Genomic DNA, 7,604 nt, shown 5'->3' on the forward strand with positions numbered 1-7,604 from the left:
CTTTTCTCAGGGGGCTCTGCCATTGCTGGGCCTTCCTCCATGGGCTGCGAGGCAAGATATTCTCTGGATCTTAGAAGCAGCAAGGCTCTGAGGAAGCTCAGCCCCAGTGTTGTGGTCCTAGTTGGGGGAAGAAGAGAATCAGCTGAGCTGGGACTACTGGCTTCCTTTCCAGCCATCTGTGACCTGGCCATGCAACAATCTTTCTAGAGTGTGAAGAACAGGGGAAGAGGGATGGTGAGTGTTGTGTTTTATAAACAGATAAGGAGAGAAGGAATATGTTTGGTAGAGGTGCAGTAAGAAAAGGGGTGCCTCTGCAGGCCCATGCTTAGGCATCCCTTCCCCCTGAAGGACCAGTCACACAGTACAGTATAAAATAGAGTTTATTCAGGGCATGGGGAGAGTAGAGGCCGGACTTGAGCACTTGGAGAGAGAGGCGGAGGGTAGTAGGGAAAGAGAGGGAGCAGGAGCAAGGGGACAGAGCAGGGGCGAAAGCTAGAGAGCGAGAACAAGAGAGAGCCACTTTTATAGTGAGTCAGGCACACCTGACTGTTGCCAGATAACTGTGGGGTGGAGTCTAGACGAAATGCCAGCAGTGAATCTTGTCCATCTAACAGCTGAGAAACCATCATGCTCCTGAAGGCTGTTTTTAGCTAGGACCATCCTGGGCGGTCCATGCCTGTGCCTGTGGTCCAGCAGATAGTAAACGTGGCTAGGGATTGTTGTCTTCTCCTAATCTTCTTACAAATCCAATTCTCTCCTTTGATTTCACCTGCCCATTCATCCCTGATGTGGTTGGGCTTGTTCCTTGGTGAATCTTCTCAGCTGTTATCAGGAGTGGCCGTGCTTGTTTTTGGGAGGAGATAAGAACAGGCAATAGATCAATCACCAACCCTTGTAATTAGGTGACAGGAGCTGCACCCTGGTAACCAGATGTATCTTTAACTTGAGCTCACAGCCTGCAGAAGTGGATGGTGTGGTGGTATCTGGGGTGATGATGAGGAGCAGCAGAATCCAGGGGAAATCTCCTCATAGAGATATTCCCACTCCCTCCTCTGTATTTCAAAACTGTGCAAACTCTTATCAAGTTTGTTCAGAAAAAAGCAGATTAGATAAAATATTTTAATTCAGACTTAATTTGCATATTATAAAACCGACCATATATAATTATGTATTTCAGTGATTTTTATCATATTGAGATGGTCAGACAAGTGTAATAACTGTTTCAAGTGTAGACATTTTTTTCATCATTCTAAAGAGGAGAAATGTAAACATTGGGAGGTGCTCTACTCCCCTCTTTTCCAAACTCCAAGTAGCCATTGATCTATTTCCTATCACTATAGATTGACTTGTCTAGGACAGGCTTGCTCTCTCTTTTTTTTTTTATTAGATATTTTCTTTATTTACATTTCAAATGATATCCCCTTTTCCAGTTTCCCCTCCTGAAAAAAAAATCCTGTTCCCTCCCTCTTCCCCCTGTTACCAACCCACTCTCTCCCTCTTCCTGGCCCTGACATTCCCCTACACTGGGGCATAGAACTTTCACAGGACCAATAGCCTCTCCTCCCATTGATGACCGACTAGGGACAGACCTGTTCTTTAAGTGGAGTCATGTAATAGATGCTATTCTAATGGAGTCATGTGATAGTATGGGAAGTTCACATGGAGTCATGTGACACATGTTTGCTGACTGGCTTTTTCACTTAGCAGTTACCTTTCCGATCTGTTATGTTGAGCTGTGCATCCATTTGTGTGTGTGTGTGTGTGTGTGTGTGTGTGTGTGTGTGTGTGTGTGTTTGCGACAGCACAATGTCTTCCTAAGCTTGTCTGGGTCTGCCTTCACTCAGAAAGTCATAACCTTTTCTTTTTCTCTCTTCTGTCTCTTCCTCTCAGATGCTAGCCAGAGCTTAAGAATTTCTCCTCTGGGCTGGAGAGATGGCTCTGCGGTTAAGAGCACTGACTGCTCTTCTAAAGGTCCTGAGTTCCCAGCAACCACATGGTAGCTCACAACCACCCATAGTGAGATCTGATGTCCTCTTCTGGTATGTCTGAAGACAGCTACAGTGTACTTATGTATAATAATAAATAAATCTTTGGGCTGGCGTGAACAGGGTCAACCAGAGGAATGAGCAGAGTTCCTAAAGTCAAATTCCAACAAACAGATGATGACTCACAACTATCTGTACAGCTACAGTGTGTACTCATATGCATAAAATAAATAAATAAATCTTTAAAAAAAAGAATTTCTCTTCTGGTAGTTGGGTTTTCTTACTCTTTCTCTAAAGCTTTCTTCTCACCATGCAGCTGTCTATCTGCCATGTGGCTGACCTTCATTTTGGATTGATTCAGATGGCATGTCTGGCTTCTCTCCCCTCCCTTCTAAGTCTCCTCTTATGAGTAGCTGATGAGATCTGCAGTTTGTATGCACTGGGATTTTGCTTTTAAACTTTAATAAAATTCCCTTGGGCTTCGAAAAATAAAATAAAAATAATATTCTCCTCTATGGATGCAGTGGATTTTGTTTATCTCTACATCCACTGCTCGATCTTTTTGGATCATTTCTATTCTTTGCTGTTATAAATGTCACTGCTCTGTGTGTGTGTATGTGTGTGTGTATATATGTGTGTTTATGTGTGTATGTGTGTGTATGTGTATATGTATGTGTGTATACCTTTCCTGTGCATATGTTTCAATTTTTGTAAGGTGCACAGCAAGTTTATGTTCAACTTTCGGCCTTATAACTACTTACCATGGGTGAGGCACCACTTTACCACATTCAGTCATTAGGGTAACACATTTTCCATGGCTGTAGAGCTATCCTAAATGAGTGTCAAGTATTGCTCTGATTTGTAGTTCCTTGACTACTGTACTGGCTGGTTTTGTGTGTCAACTTGACACAGGCTGGAGTTATCACAAAGAAGGGAGTTTCAGTTGGGGAAGTGCCTCCATGAGATCCAGCTGTGGAGCATTTTCTCAATTAGTGATCAAGGGGGTAGGGCCCCTGTGGGTGGTGCCATCCCTGGGCTGGAAGTCTTGGGTTCTATAAGAGAGCAGGCTGAGCAAGCCAGGGGAAGCAAGCCAGTAAGAAACATCTCTCCATGGTCTCTGTGTCAGCTCCTGCTTCCTGACCTGCTTGAGTTCCAGTTCTGACTTCCTCTGGTGATCAACAGCCATGTGGAAGTAAGCTAAATAAACCCTTTCCTTCCCTACTTGCTTCTTGGTCATGATGTTTGTGCAGGAATAGAAACCCTGACTAAGACAACTACCAATGATATTATATATCTTGTGTGTGTGTGTGTGTGTGCACATGTATAGCTGATAAATCTTTTCCAGGTAAATGTCTGTCTGAATCTTTTGCCTGTGTTTTAACTTGCCTACTTGTCAGTCATTTTATTGTTGAATTTAAATGTTTAGATTTGCCAGGATACAAGACTTATGCTGACTATATGACTTCTAAAAATCTTTTGATTTCCCTGATAGCCTCTTCCGGTGAGGGGAAGTTTGCATCTTTGCTGAAAGTGTTGACTGACTTTTTCTAGAGAGGCTTGCATCTGTGGTTATGAACTTGTTTTCATTATCAACCCCCTAAGGAGACATCTTTAATTTAACTTAATGAGTTAAATTAAATATTAAGGAATAGATTTTGTTGACTAGCATTGAGCTGTGAAGATTCACAGGTTTTTGTAACATGTAAGACTCTTTTCCTCCAAGTAGGAGAGATAAGACTGCCTTCTCAGTTGGTGACTAGTGACTGTGGTTCAGGCCACCACATTTGCTCTTTACCTAACGAGGGTGGGAGTATGGGGGATGATCCGAGCTGCCCTTTGTGTGTATAATCTTCTCCTGTACCAGAGAGCTCTGTTTTAGCCTTACACAGTCTACTTGGCCTCTAGAGCTGTTTTCACCATGAAACCTTCACAGATAGACAGAGACAGAGATGGTGTTTCTGCTTCCCTCTCTGCTATGGATGAACGGCTCTGATCATTCCTAGAATATTGATTGACTTAGTCAATTTACCACTTAATTACACAGCGTGGGCTTGGTGGCTGCGTTTCCATCTGCCCATCTTACTTGATTACATTCTCACACAGTACGCCATTGGAACTTATTAATCCCTGAATATTGATGCAAATCGAGGCTCTGCCTACTCTACTCTCTGATTCCATGCGGCACCCGATGTGAATTTAATGCAACTAGATCTTAAAAATGATTTTCTTTTTTTCAATAAGGGATGAAGTAGGTGCTTTGCTAGAGCAACTCTCTCATGCTGAGTGTTACTGCAGCATTCAGGTGCCACTCACAGAGTAAAGGTTATCTTCCAGCTGCACCTTACAGAGTGACATGGTAGTGAAAGGGTTTTCATGGCTGGGATAGAGCCTTGTGCATTTAGACTGGGATCTGGATGGAGAGTGTTCTCCTTAAACTGCTAGAATTTAGATGGGCCTAGAGGCCCTCTGCGCTAGAAAGAGGAAGCAGAGCTCAGTATGAACCAGCCACCTGCATCATCACACACGTGGATTCTTAGGAGACATAGCATGAGCCAAGTGACTGACCATGAACCCAAGACGAACTGTATGATGTCAACTGAGATGTAATGTTTGAGCAGGAACTATAAACCACCAGTGTGGGAGCTGGTGTTTCACTGGGAGGTGGCCCTGTGGGGTTTGGAGATATGGTATGCTTCAAGTGAGTGCTTAGAACAGCACAATCAGAAGTTGCGAATGAGCCTATGTGCTTTGTTGCTGTGGTAACACACACCACAGCCAAGGCAATGGATTGATAGAGCAGCTCATGTGGGTTTGCAGTACCAGAGTGTTGAGTCCATCACAGCAGCAAATGGCAGAAGGTTAGAACTCACAAATTCGAACACAAGCGTGAAGCCCAAAGCCAAACCAAAAGTGGTGTGAGTCTTTATACTGTCAAAGTCTACTTCTGGTGTCAGGACTGCATCTGCTAAACCTCCCCAAACAGCACAACCAACGGAGGACCAAATGTTCAAATGCCGGAGACTCCGGAGGCCATTCCTCACTTAAGCCACCACAGCTGGAGAGGTGGTTCGGTGGGTAAGAACACTTGCTTCACAGGCATGAAGACCTAGCTTGCACCTCAGAACCCCACCCCACCCTCACACACAGCTGGAAGCAAGAAAGTTGGAGTTCACTTCTTATCTGATCTAGTGAAAAAACATTGAGTTTCAGGTTCAATATACGGACCCATCTTAAGAAAATAAGGCAGAAAGAGATGTTCTCCTGGCCTGTGCAGATGCACACACCCTCACATGTACACATACAACACATATATATAGAACACACACACACACACACACACACACACACACACACACACACAGCTTGAGGCTCTCAATGCACAGTCTTGTAAGTATACCCTGTTATACTTGGAACCCTGATCTTCGGCTCATTCTGAGATCCTGAAGAAGGTGTACGTTCTGACAAGGTCTCGTGGAATAGTTTCACTCAAAAATCTCTTTAAGAAAGAGGCTCGGAATACCCAAGATACAATTCACAGACCACATGAAGCTCAAGAAGAAGGAAGACCAAAGTGTGGGTGCTTCTGTTCAGTGTGGGTGTTTGCTCAAGGGAGCAAATATGGAGAGAAAGTATGGATCAGAGACTGAAGGAAAGTCCATTCAGAGACTGCCCACCTGGGGATCTGTCCCATATACAGTCACTAAACCTGGACACTGTTGTGGATGCCAAGAAGTGGATGCTGACAGGAGCCTGATATAGCTGTCTCCTGAGAGTCTCTGCCAGAGCCTGACAAATACAGAGCCAGATGCTTGCAGACAACTATTGGACTGAGCACAGGCACCCAATGGAGGAGTTAGAGAAAGGACTGAAGGAGCTGAAGGGATTTGCAACCCCATAGGAAGAACAACCATATCAACCAACCACACCCCCCAGAGCTCCCAGAAACTAAACCACCAATCAAGGAGTATACATGGCTCCAGCTGTATATGTAGCAGAGGATGGCCTTGTCTGGCATCAATAGGAGGAGAGGCCCTTGGTCCTATGGAGGCTTGATGCCCTAGTGTAGAGGAATGCTAGGGCAGTAAGGGGGAATGGGAACACCCTCCTAGAAGGAGGGTGAGGGGGATGGTATAGGAGGTTTGGGGGTGGGACCGGGAAAAAAAAAAGAAAAGAAAAGAAAGAGGCTTGTGGATATCTGTAACTCCAGGTCATGCATGTGACTATGTTCTGTTACATTCCAAAGCTCCTTGTCAGTTGTGTTACAGCTTTATTTTTCTCTAATCTCCCTGAATACCATGAACAAACCTGTGAACCTTCACCACTGACAGCTCTCTTTATGAAACATGGCTCAAGGCATGATGGAACTTTGAAGCTATTTAAGTGGCAAGACATGGGACCTGACACTTGTCTGGTTTGTTTTGTCTGTCCTTCTCTGTCTTCCTTTCTTTCCTCTTCTTGTTTACCTTTCTCTCTCTGGTCCCTATCTCTTTGGGTCAGATATGAAGAGGGTGGTTGAATGTGTTGGTAAGAGAGGACAGAGTTAGTCACTACCTGGGGAGAATCACAGGACAACGAGTGACCTCCATTGCTGCTGCAAACAGGCCCTCGTTGGTAAATCCAGAAATTGAGGACTATAAAGGAATTCAACCCCCAAGGACAGACATGGGATCATCTCTATTCAACGGGAATCCTGAGTGACGCATTCCTTTTTTCAGTCAGAGCCCCCAAGTCATATGTCTCCTAGTGATACTTACAGGCCAGGTGCTGATAGAGTAGTTCTGGAAAATTTAGATCCTGGCAACTGATGCTGACTTCACACTTGAGACTCTTCATCAGCTGGAGAGCATTGTTAGGTCACCGACCAGGAAAGAGGTAGATGTAAGCAGCCTGCAGTGAGCTCCCAAGAGAAGTCATGGGACACCTTTCTACCACCATGAGTGACAGTGGTAGAGGTTTGGACCTTCCACAGGCTGAAGGACATTTTTTAGAGTTAAGGACACAGTTGGTATGGGACAGGCATGTGTGGTCTGCCTGTGATGAACTCAGAAAATTTGAACCTTTTGGAAGACTTTGAGAGAGTTCTGATTTCCCAGGAGTTTGGAAGCCTTCCCTCTCAGTGCCCCGTGGCCTGAGAAATAGGTGATATCTTTCACTAACTGAAGTATTTGATGCTCTAAGCTAACTCATGCGTGCCTAAGACGTTTGGAAATAAAAAAAGGATGTGCATGACCCTCATCTCTGGAGAACACCTCCAGAATCTGCATTTTGCTTTGTATACCCACTTTTGCTCATTGGGTAAGAGACATCTTCAAGTGACCTAATGACAACAGAAGCTGTCCTTTGCTAGGTGACAGAGAGGTGGACAGGTCAGAAGAGTGGCTAAAATGGCTGTTTTGGAGAAGCTGGGACTTTTTGTTGGCATATGACCTCTTCCTCCTGATTCCCTAGAGAACTGAGCATAGCCAGCCCAGGTCATGGCAAGCCTACCCTATCGTAAGAAGTGCTTTCTTTCCAGAGAGGGTGAAACTGACATAGCATGTAATTACAGCTCACGTTCCATGGCTCCTTCCTGTTCATCATCTTCCTGTTTGTTGTTAGTACCAAATGTTGTACATCCCA

The 7,604-nt window shown here is 44.6% G+C and overlaps 1 long non-coding RNA gene across 1 annotated transcript; it reads right to left on the bottom strand.

The window, feature by feature from the left end:
- Positions 1-362: 362 nt before the first annotated feature.
- On the bottom strand, positions 363-6,817 carry LOC116083591. The gene is made up of 2 exons (XR_004115786.1): positions 6,740-6,817; positions 363-843 (listed from the first exon to the last, which is right to left on the bottom strand). It is a non-coding gene; the product is annotated as an uncharacterized LOC116083591 (long non-coding RNA).
- Between the last annotated feature and the right edge of the window lie 787 nt (positions 6,818-7,604).

The sequence above is a fragment of the Mastomys coucha genome, unplaced genomic scaffold (genome assembly GCF_008632895.1).
Source record: "Mastomys coucha isolate ucsf_1 unplaced genomic scaffold, UCSF_Mcou_1 pScaffold8, whole genome shotgun sequence".
NCBI lineage: Eukaryota > Metazoa > Chordata > Mammalia > Rodentia > Muridae > Mastomys > Mastomys coucha.